Below are 15,094 nucleotides of genomic sequence, written 5' to 3'. Positions count from 1 at the left end.
TAACAAAATACTCAATACAGACTTCCATTGGATTATTTTTCTCAACATATGATGATTCACAATACAACAAACCACACAAAACTCTACATAGGCTACATGATATCATAGCTTTTGTACTGGTTTATATATAGGCTACAATGTATAAAATGTAAAAGCATGCTATTTCGTGAAAATATAGAAAACCGACTCTTTTTACAAGCCTCTTTAATCCTTGTAAAAAGCAGCACATGAGTGTCATCTGTTATAGGTGGAGAAGGACTGATAGCTGTGTGCAAATGAGTTTCAAAAAGGTGCAGTGGACATTCACCATCATACAAATCATTTCTATCAGCTGTAAATATATGTTTTCAGTAAACCAAATCAAGTTTAATGTCTTTCAACGTGATCTGTGTTAACTGGTTTGGCAAAGAGTGTGGACTATGAGTGAAACCAATGAAACCGTGTCAACACGTTTGCAAAAAAAAATAACTTTGCTGTGTTAAGAAGGTGATAGTGAAAATACAATGGATTCCAGTCACATGAAGTGTTTCTAAGCAATTGAGATAAAACTGTAATGAAATAATCCACACACTAACAAACACTGACCAACGCTCATGTAGTCAAGAAAGAATGATGAGGACGCACTTAGGCTCATCTGTACCACTGCTGATAGGGAATATTATCTTCTCCTTTTATGAGCCTCATTAGCCATGTGCTGCCTTCGAGACTGTTCCAAAGATAATGCCTTTTATTGAAGTGCACTGTTAAATGTTAGAGTGACATTAGAAAAAACATGATGGCTACGGAGGCTACAAGTATGCAGATTAATATTGCACATGAGTAGTATTTTGGCTTCTCCAGAAGGACTATACTTTACTGCTTGATGTAGAATTCATAATAGTTATTTTTTCTTGTGAGTATTTGAAACGTATTGACCATGACGTGAATTATTTTAATGTTTTTTTTTCTTCCCAGCAGTGGTTTTTAACGACAGCCGAACAAGGCCGATAGAACCCAGGAAGTTATTGCTGAAAGAGACTACACTTGTTGCGGCGCTTTCCTTCATTACAAATGTAAATGTTGTGAAATGGGAGATGTTACCCTATTTGAATGAAAAGAGGGATGCCATCTGTGTTTTGTGCGTAGGTGTCGAGTTGATCATCTAAGTTTCAAGGCCTGTTTGTAATGCTAAAGCTAGCATTGCCCAAGATGTGGAGGTCATTCACTGTGTGACTAGGACGCCCACTCTACAAACACAGGATGGAGAGAAAAGTTAGTTTTTACATAAACCCATGCAGTTCAGCGATATGGGATCCCCATTCATTAGTACCTCATATCTCATGTTACCAATATATTATCAGCATCTGTATCATTTATTTTTTTTGTACCAAAAAAAAGAGAAAGTCAAATTAGAGAGAAAAGGAGCAGCAGATGATAATTGCAATTTACTGCATTTTTGGCACCACTGTGAGCCACCACATTGAGCCAGAGAAATCAAGATGGAGACTAGTTGCCCACTCAACCAGCTACATCTTTCCCCCCTTGCCTGCCCCCTTGTGGTACAAACCCTGACTAAAGAAATCAGGGCACAAGTCAATAGTGTTATCTCTGTGAAGCTATCTCACCCTGTACATATGGCACATCAATACAGAAACTGAAAATTCTGTCGTTAAAGGTGCACTATGTAAAGTCTGAGAAGTTAACATTCTCAACAGTCAATAAGGGATTGCAAGACAGTCGGACATCACACCCAGTCTCCAGGCATCATTTGGCAACACAGTGTAAATGCACCCCCCCCCCCCCCCCCAGCTGTGATTGAGAGGCTCAGGGACATAAAAGGGTGGCATTTGCTACACCGCAGGGATCCTTACGATCAACTTCCCCTGAAAAATACAAATGCAAAACACGTCAGCTTTCTCTTTGTAGAAATAAACCCACTGCATCTGAGCTGTTTAAGCACAAAGTCATAGTTGAATGTTTAATGCCTTTAAATGAGAGGACAACATACAGAATATTAGACTATTACTATACTATTAAGACAGATAGGATCCTAAACCTTTGGGTTGACAATTGTTTTCGAGATTGAGTATCATGTCCTGTTTGAATGTAAGAAATTATGATACAGTTAGTAAGGAATTATAGGAAAAGGTACCTGCTAAAGTATTACAGTATGTGAACTGCCCGTCTAGGTTTAAATTAGTTTTGCTTTTGAGGTGAGATAGGCCAAAGGTTATTGGTTAAATAGTTGCTTTCTTGAAAAATATCCTCCCATTGTTGTTAATTACCTCTTGTATTTTATATTGTTATGATATTTTGTATTGTTGTCCTCCATATCATGATAGCTTTGAAATGTATTACTTTGAACTGTTTAAAGCCCAACACCCCCATATTGGTTAATAACACAAAGTGAGAGATGTGTATAAAATGGAACATACACCACACTCAGAAGCTTCAAAAGCCCAAATTCCTCAACAAATGTACCCAGATATGACGCTATTTATGTCATGAGCCATATAGGACAGCGATCAACGCTTTCAGTGCAGTAAAAACAGTACGCCCATGCATAGCTAGAGAGGATCTAATCACCAGGGGCCTCATTTATAAAGCTTTGCGTGGGATTCACGTGGAAGCTGGCGTACGGAAGAAATGTAGGATGTACGTGCGAACAAAAATATTCGGATTTATAAAACAGTGCGCACTCACGTCCTACGCCTGTTTCCCTTTATAAATCACAATCTACTCTAAATGTGGCGCAGCCTTTGCGGGCTTCACGTACCGCCCATATTTACCCATACATAGTCATCGACACGCCCGAATTAATAGGCTCGTTCGACCTAACTTTCAGCTCGTCTGGAAAGTAGACGAGAGTAGCCGAGTGCAGTCGGGGGAGTGACGAAAATGCCTGACTGAAGGTCTCTCTCTTTATAGGTCCATGGACTGAAGCCGGACAGCTCCGAGTCGGAAGTAGCGTCCTTGTTACGGATGCAGTTCGTTTTCTAGTTTTATTTTGAAGGCCTATTAGAAACATATTCGCAGGAGAGTCACACATGCTATAGTCTCGCAAAGCCAGACCAAACTACAGCAAGTAGTAGGGTCTGGAAGCACTCTGTTTAGAGCCGTCTATTCGGATGGGGAAACCGGGGAAACTGGGCTAGCCTGTTTGTATTTGTTTAAACCAATCACAATCATCTAGGGCGGGGCTAACCCCGGGAAGCAGCAGCGGTGTCCTGCAAAATAGTGCCGGGGGAGGACTTATTTTGATGGAACGTCTTTACGTCCAGAGACTGTCAGAGAAATGGCTAAACCCGCAAACGCCACACAAAAACTATTAAAGACAAAAGGAATATACATAGTGTGTTGCTTTCTAACCAGCATGTCAAGACACCATACACTTTAGCCCCCGAGGAGCTCACGGGATAACTTAACCGGAGTTAACTAGCCACCCACGTAGTGTTATCTCTGGTAACATTATCATCGGCGGTTGAGAGGACGGCTACGGCGGTCGAGTAGAATTTTTAGCATTCGAGAACTTATGTCACCACCTCCTATCGCTGTAGTCAGAGCCGTAGTCCGTCTGTTTACAGGCAGAACAGGGTTTTGACGTTGTGAGCGCTACACCAACTGCAGCAAGTAGCCGTAAGAGTTGCTAGGTGATAGTGGAAGCCGTTGGAATCTTTCCCCGTCGCTAAAACACCGCTGCATAGTCCCTAATTCACCAAAGAAAGGGAACGGCGGATCTTAATCTAGCTGGTTATAAGGTCCGGTGCTCAATTCAAACCCCCACGCTTCATTTTCCAGAGTTTATGAGGGTATTTCTGCCCGGGGGTAGTTGTACAATGAAGTTGGACAGCTAGGCTAAGCTAGGATGCATCCCGGACCGCCGCCGCCAATATTATTATCCCGAAGTATCGCCACACTTTATATCTGTCTACAGTAATGTGACTTCTCACACCCTGTGTGTGTGTGTGTGTGTGTGTGTGTGTGTGTGTGTGTGTGTGTGTGTGTGAGAGAGAGAGAGAGAGCGCTGCACATAAGCACACGGGTTGACTGAGCGAATTGTTTCCGAATTTGAGGGGGATCACAATAGGGGAAAGCCAGCAACCGGGGGCTGCGTAGCTTTTCGACGCAAGCGAATAGACGCTGGCGGAAGTGGTCATGCCAGACTACACATGCTACAACCGATTAGAAGCAGAACACAACACAAAGACGAGTAAACACTTTAAAAGCGAGGGGCATTTTCAAAACAAGAAACGAGATATAAGCTAATATCCCCATTCCCCACACATCTTTATCTTTCTTGTTACTTTACTAGAACACCTACTTTTAAGTGATAAAGAATAATTTACAAGAATAATTTACAAATCCAAATAAAGGAGGTTTAGTATTTCTCCCTTCACATAACGAATATGATCGGCCTAAATAAAGAAGGTCTAAGAAAAGATCCCTTATTATTATTGTAGAGATGGATATGATGAACTGTATTATGATGTGTAACAAACAAACTACTTGTTGTAGTTTTGGTCTGGCTTTGCGACACTACATGTAAAATACAATTCCCAGACCATTTAGATCACTTGAAATAAGCCTATGATTTAATCTTAATGGTATAAAAATCACTTCACCAAGATCTTATGTGACTCAAGTTTGTGTTCACTTTTAAATATATCTATACAGGAGAGTTACACATCCAAATTATTTCTATGTCAAGGGTTCAGAGGTTTAACTCTGATTAAGTACATTTCTGCTTAAATGCATATTGTGGCGGCCTAATGATTAAACATAAATTAAAATCAAAAAGAATGGATCGTAATTTAATTTTGAGCGGTGATGTCAGACTTTTGCCTAACCAATTGGGGAAACGCATCAAAGGCACGAGGTTTAAACTCCCAATTAGCGCTCAGCTCCGCCTGTCAGCAAGACGTTTCCCATCAGACATTTCGCTCCCGCAGCCCGTGGGGAGCAACTGCAGCGACTTGCTCCAGTGTCTGTGTCCGTCTTGATACCGCGGGACTTCAAAGTCTCAAGCAGCCGAGCCGCAGCCAGCCACGGGTGCAAGTGGGACAAAAAGTCTAACCATAATGCAGTGCGCTCAGCAAGACGAGCGTCATAATTGCGCAGGTCTTAGCAAGACGGCGACAGGTCGAACGAGCCTAATATCATTTACTGAGTGCATGAAGGCGGTAGTGGCAATCGCCGACTGAAAGGGAAATGGAAAAATAAACTCCACACGGTGTGGATCACTGCGGTCACCCCGAAGTACCCGTTGGAGAAGTGGCGAACAGGGAAAATATAGTTTGGTGCAGGCGCGGCTGGCCCATAGAGGGCGCTGGGGCGCCGCCCCCCTCCTCCGACCCCAAAAAAAATAAAAAATAAAATTATTATTTTTTTATTAATTTGAGGCAACTAAACTATTTAATTTTACTTAAGAATGCACACTGAATTTATATTATGGCACTGTATTTACATTTCATGGCGAAATTCAAGCTCGAAACTGACTAATTTGACTTCTACGGGCGCCAGTTCACGGCGCCCCAAACCCTCGTTCACTCAGAGTGGCCCTATCAATTTCTATTACCATTCAGTTTTAACGGAGGGTTTGGGGCGCTAGGCATTGGCGCCCTGTAACTGGTTACCTGGCAACAAAAACAACAACATTCGGATCTACTACCGGTTGCTTGCGGAGTCGCGTGCAGTGTTGCCAACTTAGTGATTTTGTCGCTATATTTAGTGACTTTTCTACCCCCCTGGCGACTTTTTTTTCAAAACAGCGACAAGCGACAAATCTAGCTTTGTTCTGGTGTTATTTGGGACTTTTTCGCCAAGGCAAGTATCACTTTTCACTGTTCTCAACGAGCAGCGAGAGACTCCCCGGCCCCTCCCCGTCACAGAGCACTGATAGGCGGCGGCCCGGTCCTTGCGCACCAGTCCCTCTCAGCTGCGGTCAGAGCATGAGACACACACCTCTCTGCTCATGTTCCGTTAGCATCCCTATTAGCAGTTGTAGTAGCAGCTTCCCCCCCCCTCCCTCTTCTACAGTCTATGAGTAGTGCAACTCAAAATATTATGCAGTGCTTTTTTAAACTTTGAGCATGTATGATATGATTACTAGACTTACCATTATCACGTTGTTTATGCGATTGTCACGTTCATAACACACTAGAACCTCACCTATTGCCTAAGTTTGCATCATGCTTTTAGTGTGCATATTGTATATAGTTCTCTGCAAACCTATGTTGGCATCCTGCCTTTAGTGTGCATATTGTATATATATATATAGTTCTCTGCAAACCTATGGTGGTGTGACGCACACAAGACATATGGTCACAATTTGTGTTTATGTATTAATTTTATCAGTGATCATAATCACTTGTTTCCCAGCACTTGCTGATGATTTAAATTTCAACTTTTATTATCTCTTATTCAGTCTTTGAAGGCTTGTACTTCTGGGTGTGATACCGATTAACGCCAGAGAGAGAGAGAGAATGTTAACTTGTGTATAATTCTCAATTGTTATTTGCACTTTTAATCTTGCTGAATTCTACAAGGCAAATAAATTAAGTTAAACCCTAGTTCCCCTGCCCCATTTGTCTTTGTAAGGAAATTTTCTATTTTGTCTTTATTATTTTGTCAGAATGCACCAGAATGCTTAATTTGTATGTGAAAATCACCAAAAAATCTTCTGGGGGAGGATCCCCCCAGACCCCCCTACATGGTTTTGGTTTATAAAATTTCAGCCCCACCTAAAAAAAAATTCACCAGCCGCCACTGGTTTGGTGGCAGTGTGAGCGTAAAGGCGATAGAGTGCAGCCTGTGGCGATCTCTGTGAACGCTGTGGCCGAAATAAAAAGAAGTGATCCGACATAAAAGTGGACGCAAACAAGTGCATATCCTCACACAACAGTGTTTGTGCCACGAGCGGGGGGCACTGAGACCCCCCATGAGATACAGATTCGGAGAATTCATCCCGGGGCAGTGACGGGCGGCGGAGGGTTAATAATAAACTTCACAGTCCCTTTCAAAACACAATTGCGACGTGCTTAAACACAAAGAAAAACACATAGATAAAACGGACTAAAAGCCGTGAAAAAAATCACAGTAGCCTATGTGATGTACAGTAGGCTTATCATTAGTGTATGAAAAGGTGCACTCCTGTCTGCCTGACTGAGGCATCGAGAACAGCGTCAGTGTAAAAGTAATAGGCTGTATTCCACCTCAATATTATCAGAATTAATTCCACAACATGCAGATAGGTTATTCTTTAATAACTGCAGAGCTTATTCGAACGTTGCAATTTCGTTTTTATTTGCACTCATATGTCTCCGTTTGTAGGCTATTTAAGATCCTAATTCGTTTTGTTTTTGTTGGTATCACTCCATGGAAAAATCCGTGGAGGCATTTGTTCATTAGTTGTAAGAATGGCTTCATCCGTTTTGCAAAGGAACTCCCAATATATGATAGACCTACATGGCTTATAATAGGCCTATCTGGATACATTTTACACAAACACATTCGTTCTCGCACTTCATACATGTGCCGACGGAGTCGCCGTTTCTCCTTTCTCCACTTTCTGTGCGTACGCATGGGTCAGAGTTTGCGTGGAGGACCGCACATCTCCCGTCAAGTTTGGTTTTTATAAATCCCAATATTTGCTTAGAAATTGGCGTGCGCCCTCTTCTGGGCGTACGCAACGTTTATAAATGAGGCCCCTGGAGAATACATTTGAGGAGGATATAATGTCATACGCCTAGTATGGCTACACAAAATGTGCTTTATAATAGGTTATTGTTGTATTTCACATTTTTCTATTTCCATGGTAAACACATAAACATCTAGTTGAAATGTGCAATTCATGTTGTCATTTCTCTCTCGTCTTGTCGATCCAAATGCGTTGGAATTTAAAAATTTAAAAATAGACAAAAGGCCCCAACCACAACTTTCATTTTGAACTGATTCGAGTGTGATATGTAGGCTATCACAAGAATATGTTCACAAATTAGGAACGTACGAGGGCCCTTGAACGCCTCCCGTGGCTCAGCCAGTCAGAGCCACGTATCCATCGTCAACAGGAAACGGGGGAAGCGTCCTTGGAGATGTTGTTACTAATTGTGCTGTAACTTTCGCACCTCTCTCCCCTCTGAGTCCACAATGTCCGCGTTAAACAACTGACAACCGCTCGATATCGCCACAGGGGCTAATGAGAAAGCGATTAAAAGTTTGGAAGGTAAATCACTCATCACGAATAAGTTGTCCCTCCAGCTGCTTAGCACCGGCTGAGCTAACGTCTAGTAGCTAGATGGCGCCCAGCTTAAAGTTAGCTGAGACGCTAGCTTAATTAGCTCTGCTCATCCCTTTCCTAACTGTCATCACACACTTCTACTATCCTGAAAATATCGATATTTTGTTTATTTCGTTTATGGAGGTGTTCATGTGTCACCGTTTTACCACAGGCGTGCGCATGCGCTTCATACTAAGCCCCTTCTGTCTCTTTTGTACAACAATCCAGCGGCTACATTCAAAACGCTGATTTGTTAATCTTATTAGCTAAAGGTATACGATCCAGTTTCCTCTCATAAAGCAGCGCGTCTGTATAACAGTAGTTGCTGTCTGCCCCTGTGTTGTATACATAGATAGTGTAACCCTTATTTTTATGTGGTAGCGTCCGGTCTCCTCGGAATGGTGGGAACACTCGGGTTACAAATAAACAACAGATACAATTGCTCTCGGCGTTGATTTCTTCTTTAATGATAGCCAAAACGGCAACACAATACTCTCGCATGTGCTCGACAGTCATAAACTGAATCCCACACATTAATGTGTCCCCCCCTAAACAAGACGTGGGCCGGAACTAATGTTTCCTGCCCATGCATAAATGAAATAATAATAAAATACTTAATAATCTGCAATGTAATTTAAATGAGAATTAAATAATAAAAACAATGTAAATTATAAGATTACAGTTTTCCCCTGCTACAAATAGAAATGTCCCCATTTCAATCAACCCGTATAAACAGAGTACCACTATTACATCACCTATCAAGGAAAGTATTATAGCAAACAGGAAACTGAATACGCTGGCAATAAAACAGTGTTAGAAATACACAACATCCCTGTTAATTAAATCACTCAGGTGGAGTTGAAAACTAAATGTTTTAAACCAAGGTAGGTACATATAAACAAAGCAACTTTCTTAGTACCCCTACAGTAAACACAACATATAAGTATCAAACTCCTAAATAACTCTAAGTAACAAAGTCTCTGTACTTTTGTGGTTGCCTAACTGTGCGGCCACAACGCGACGTGACAGGCTGAGGCTCCTGAGGAGACATGGAATGTCCATCAGGTGTGGAGGGGGAAAGGGGCGGAAGACTGGGGGGACGAGGGGAAGGGAGAGCACTGCACTGTGGGGCAGCACTGTCAGTAGCAGGTAGAAGCTCTTTCCTGGCTCTCGAAGGCACATAAGGAGGGGTAGGAGGGCGAAAAGGCAATGCACCTGACAAAGCAGTGAGGGGAGGGACTGATGTCTCTGAGGTGGCCGTATCAGCTGGCCTTGAGGGCGACTGGCTTTGGACAGGGGTAGTTGGAAGAGTCCCTTTGTATGGTTTTAGTCTATTATGGTGAACAATCCATGTCCGTGAGCGTTCACTCCTTGGATCTGTGATCTCATAGGTGACACCGGGTTGTCCGTCTCTGTCCATTCTCCTTCTGACCACAAAAGGGCCCTTCCATCGGGGTGCAAGCTTGTTCATCCTTTGTGCTGGATCATCCAATAGAACAAGGTCCCCTGGCTGGTGAGGGTGGAACACAGTCTTTTTGTCATATTGAGTCTTTTGATGCTGTTTGGAGGCATCAGATTTGAGGGCTGCATCCCTGAAGGCATGTGACAAGCGTGAGTTGAGGTCTTGGGCATACGCTGCTGGCGTTCCAGGTGTTGAAGTCGTCACAGCTGGACTGCAGTTCAACATGACATCCAGAGGCAAGTTTGGTTCTCTCCCATGCACCAGGAAGAAAGGAGAAAAACCTGTACTTGAATGGACACTGGAGTTATAGGCAAGCTCAAACTGTGGTAAGTACTGGTCCCATTCACCTCCACTTTGTGTGATGTATTTACAAAGCTGATCTTTCAATGTCCTGTTTAGTCGTTCCACCATACCGTCTGACTGGGCATGGTATGGTGAAGTACGTGTTTTGTCAATGCCAAGCAAACTGCAAAGATGCTTAACGAGGTCTGACTCAAACTGGCGGCCTTGGTCTGTATGAATTGACTCTGGTAAACCATGTTGCCTTATATAGTCCTCAAAAATGCACTTTGAAACAGTTGTAGCACGCTGGTCTTTCAGTGGAAAAAGGTTAACATAGCGTGTGAAATAGTCCATTACAACTAAAGCATACCTGTTGCCTTGCGTAGTGATAGGTAGTTCAGTGATGTCTGCAGCAATCTTTTGAAATGGCCTCTCTACTTGGATTGGCTGCAAAGGGGCTCTTTCGTGTGGAGTTGGGGAACTGCGTGTTTGACATGGTAAGCACTCAGCACAAAACTTGGTAATGTCACTGTTCATGTATGGCCAATAACAAATGCGTCTGGCCCTTTGCAGTGTGCGCTCTGCACTCAAATGTCCACTGAATGTATTACCATGCAATCCTGACAATGCTGTGGAAACAAGAGCTGCAGGCAGGACAACTTGAAAGGTTGCGGGTGTGAGTGGGCTTTTCTTTACCTTCCTGCAGAGGATACCATGTCGCATAGTCAATCTGGGAAACTCATGCCAGAGTTTTCTCAGTATGGGGGACGAGTATTTCAGACGACCTATTGGTGGTCTCTGAGCATTGTCCGCCAGCCATGAAATTACTGCACTCAGGCACTCATCCTCACCTTGCTGTTCCTGTAGTTTTCCTGAGTCAATAGACAGTGTGTGAGTGATTTCAGGGATATCTGAGGTGGCGTTATCATCCCTGTCTGTCGAGGTGATAGAAGAGATGACACACTGAACAGCCTTGTTGTGGGTCTCGGGGCCTGGACGTCTGGACATGGCGTCTGCGTTGGCATGTTGTTTACCTTCTCTGTGCTGGAGGTTGTAGTCATACACATCAAGCTCCAGTATCCAGCGGCTACGTCTGCCAGTAGGGTCATTATCCACCGGGGCTTTCCTCAGATTCATGAGGGGCTTGTGATCTGTGACCACTGTGAAAAAACTGCCAGACAGGAAATGTTTAAAATGTCTCACAGACCAAACAACTGCCCATAGCTCACGGTCAAAGGTAGACCATTTTCTTTCTGGGGGTCTGAGTGTGTGGCTCGCATAGGCTATAACACGTTCTTTGTTGTCTTGTCGTTGAGCAAGCACAGAGCCAATGCCACCCTGTGAAGCATCCGTGTACAGCAGGAAAGGTTGTGTGAAGATGGGGTGTGCCATAATAGGAGGGTGCGTAAGAGCATGTTTCATTGACTGAAATGCATCCTCACATACATCAGTCCATGTGAATAGTGCTCCTTTCTGTGTGAGCGCGTGTAGGGGAGCTGCCATGACAGAAAAGTTTTTGATAAACCTACGGTAGTAGGAGCACAGTCCAATGAAAGCTCTCACCTGCGTGGTTGTTCTGGGTGTTGGCCATCCACGCACCTTTTCAAGATTCTTTGCATCCGGTTGAAGCCCATTGTTTGAGATGACATGTCCAAGAAAAGTCACTTGTGTTCTAGCGAGTTGGCACTTTTGGGGTTTTAACTTGAGTCCAGCTGCACGGAACCGGCTGAAAACCTCCTCAAGGCTCTGTAGATGATCTGCAAAGGAGCGACTGAACACAAGGACATCATCAAGGTAAATTAAGCATTCCTTCCAGTGTAAGCCATGGAGCACTAGTTCCATGAGCCTTTGAAACGTGGGTGGGGCGTTGGTTAAGCCCATAGGCATTACTTTGAACTGGTACAGAGCGCTGCCTGTGCTGAATGCTGTTTTCTCCTTGTCTTGTGGCTCGAGCTCAACCTGCCAATACCCACTGGATAAGTCCATTGTACTGAACCAGCATGCACCTGACAGGCTGTCAAGGGCCGCGGCAGGGTGTGGCAAAGGGTATGAGTCTTTGATGGTGGCTGCATTAAGTTTCCTATAATCAATACAGAACCTATAGCTGCCATCTTTCTTTCTCACTAATACAACAGGGGACGACCAGGGGCTACAACTTTCTTCAATTACATCGTTAGAAAGGAGCTGTTGTACTTGTCTGTCAATCTCTGCTCTGATGTTAGGTGATGTTCTGTATGCTCTTTGTTTGATAGGGGGAGTATCTGTGGTCCTGACGCTGTGTCTGACTAGGTTAGTACGTCCGTAGTCTTGGTCATGAGCACTAAAAACGTCACTGTAAGTCAACAGCAAAGCTTTGAGCTTTTGTTGCTGTTCGTCAGTAAGTGTTAACTGACTTAGGTCAACATTAGGTAATTTCTGCTGAGGGGCGGAGTCAACTAACGTAGTAACTGTGGCTACATCTGCTTCTGCTATGGAGTAGTCATCCTCACTTGTGTTGCCCACAGGGTGAAAATCACCCAGCATAGTGTCACATGGGACCTGTATGTCAGCTGTTGTCGGGTTCATTACTCTGACATAAGTCAGCCCTGCTTGTACAGGAGCAAGTGTGCGTGCGGCTAACAAACCCTGAAAGGTAGGGGGACCTGGCTCTAGGATACCCGTGTAGTCGGCTTCAAGATCTGGTACCCCAACTGTGGGCTGCACTTTCGCCAAAACAGTCATCTGTGACATAGCAGGGACAACAACAGGAGATAAAGTACAGGCGTTACAACTTAGAGGGGCAGTCTCAGTAACACGCATGAGTGGGACGCTAGTTGAGCTGCCTACCTTAAAAACACCTTCCCTCAAATCTACAACTGCGTAGTGTGTAAGTAGAAAGTCCCAACCTAAGATTACAGGTTGCTTAACGTTTCTGACAACATGAACAGTATGGGTAAATAGCTCACTACCTAGTCTGATGTTAATAGGAAGTGTGCCTAGAACGTCTAGATAGTCACCAGTTACTGCTCTAGGAAGAACACCAGAGTGTTGCATAGCTTTTGTTCTCAAAGATGGAATAGACATCCTAAAGGCTTCACTGATAAGCGATATATCTGACCCTGTATCTAGGTAAACTTTTGTAGCAATGTTCTCAATGACAGCCATCACATAGCGTGTGGGTTTTTTATGTGCAGCTGGCATCATCGGCTGTGGGGCCTCATCACCAGTAGCAGCAAACACTTGGCCCTCAGCATCTGCTACCAGTCGTTTCCCTGCTCATGAGTGTCTTCGCCAAAGCTCACATGATGGCTCCTCTCTCTGTGCGATGGTTGTCTCTCTCTAGCTGAGTAGGCTTGGCGTGAGTCATACCTGGGCACAGTCGAACCATATGGGGAAGAGTAGGAGGTGTGCTGGCGGGAGTCATTTTGGTGAATTTGTCTTGAATCGAAGCGGTCAGAAGAGTGACGCCTGTCTGGGCTGTAGTGCCTGAAGCGCTCCTGGCTGCCTGTAGAATAGGGGTCATGGCGACGATTTGGTGAAGACGAAGGCGCAGAGGAGTAGCGCCCGCCTGGGCTGTGGTGCCTAGAATAATCTTGACTGCTGTTAGTATGACGATGCTGTCGACGATGTGGTGAAGATGGAGGAGTAGGTGAGTAGTGCCTGTCGCGTTGACCAGACGAGTATCTTTGATGGGGATGATCACTGTGCGATCTGTTGGATCTCTGATGGTCGGCTGTAGAGGAGTAGGATCCACGGTCAGGAGAAAAAGATGGAGAGCGGCGATATCTGTCTCTGCCACGCTCACCCCTCTGTTCAGCTGGAGGGCGGTACTCATGTTTGGAGGATTCAGTACGAGGAGTACGGCTATAGTCTTGTCTCAAGTGAGTAACTTGAAGTCTGAGTGCTTGAACATCTTTTGAGAGTTGCGAGACAGCATTCATTATGCCAGCAGATGGATCTGAGCGAGGGTTTTCATGTGTGCTGGAAACCATAGCTAGAAGTGGCTCACCTTGTGGGGTAGGAGAAGTGGCACGCTGTGTAGTTGCATATGATGAAGCCGGTGGGGAAAGGAGTTTCAATGCTTCCTGTGCACGTTCCCATTTACATGCAACGGCTAACGCCTCCTCCAGTGTAGTGGCGCCATGCTCATGACATTTCGCTCCAAGATTGGGGTCTAAACCAGCAACAAATCTTCTGAAGCGTTCCATGGCAATAGCTGCATCACCATAGTTGGGGAATGCCTCCAGCACCAGTCTTGTGGTTTCAGCAGCAAAAACCTCTAACGGTTCCTTGGGCAAGCGCTGTCGGGCATTTACGAATGTCTGGAAGTGCAGCAAAAATTCCTTCCTCCCAAAAACATCATGGAGCTTAGCTGTACATTCTTCATAGTCCTGCTGCACATTTGGTGATAAGGACAGCCAATAAGCTAGTGCATCTCCACTGAGGCGAGTGGGGAGTATTGTAGCAATATCAAGCTGACGCCCGTCTGCACATGCTTTAACTGCCAACTCCAACCTCTTTTTCCACAGAGAAAAACTTTCTTTGTCCTTACCATCTCCGTGGAAACATGGCGGCAATTCCACTCGGTAGTGAACGACAGTCTTTGTTTTCTCTGGCTGGGCCGTGCTGCGCGCGCCGGCATCATTAGCGAGCGCTTCGTTGTCCTCAAGTTCCTCAATAACGTCCTCTAATGACTGTAGCGACATGTCGAAAAGTACTGTCCAACTTAAACGGCCAGGCGAAAAAAATAAATCCTCGTCCACTTATAAAACTGTCCAGAGTAGACACTTGTTCTTCAAGTAACAAACAAAAAAACTTACGGGGTGCGGCAGCAACCGTCACCTTTCGCCTCCTTGCTAGTTGAATGCCTTGGCTAATTAAGACGAAGATGGGAAAAAAACACCGCTGCCACCAATCTGAGACCCTTATTTTTATGTGGTAGCGTCCGGTCTCCTCGGAATGGTGGGAACACTCGGGTTACAAATAAACAACAGATACAATTGCTCTCGGCGTTGATTTCTTCTTTAATGATAGCCAAAACGGCAACACAATACTCTCGCATGTGCTCGACAGTCATAAACTGAATCCCACACATTAATGTGTCCCCCCCTAAACAA

General features: G+C 44.4%; 1 protein-coding gene across 1 annotated transcript in view; it reads left to right on the top strand.

Annotated features, from left to right (window-relative positions):
- The first annotated feature begins 8,122 nt into the window (after positions 1–8,122).
- Positions 8,123–15,094, top strand: part of cep164 (centrosomal protein 164) — a 39,026-nt gene continuing 32,054 nt past the window's right edge. Inside the window, exon 1 of the mRNA XM_080053905.1 lies at positions 8,123–8,200. The gene's annotated coding sequence lies outside the window, so the exon portion shown is untranslated. The remainder of the gene's footprint in view (positions 8,201–15,094) is intronic.

This window comes from Ammodytes marinus (assembly GCF_949987685.1).
Source record: "Ammodytes marinus genome assembly, chromosome: 3".
Lineage (NCBI taxonomy): Eukaryota > Metazoa > Chordata > Actinopteri > Uranoscopiformes > Ammodytidae > Ammodytes > Ammodytes marinus.
Note: the sequence above shows the minus strand (reverse complement) of the source record. Positions and strands in the feature narration are given on the sequence as shown.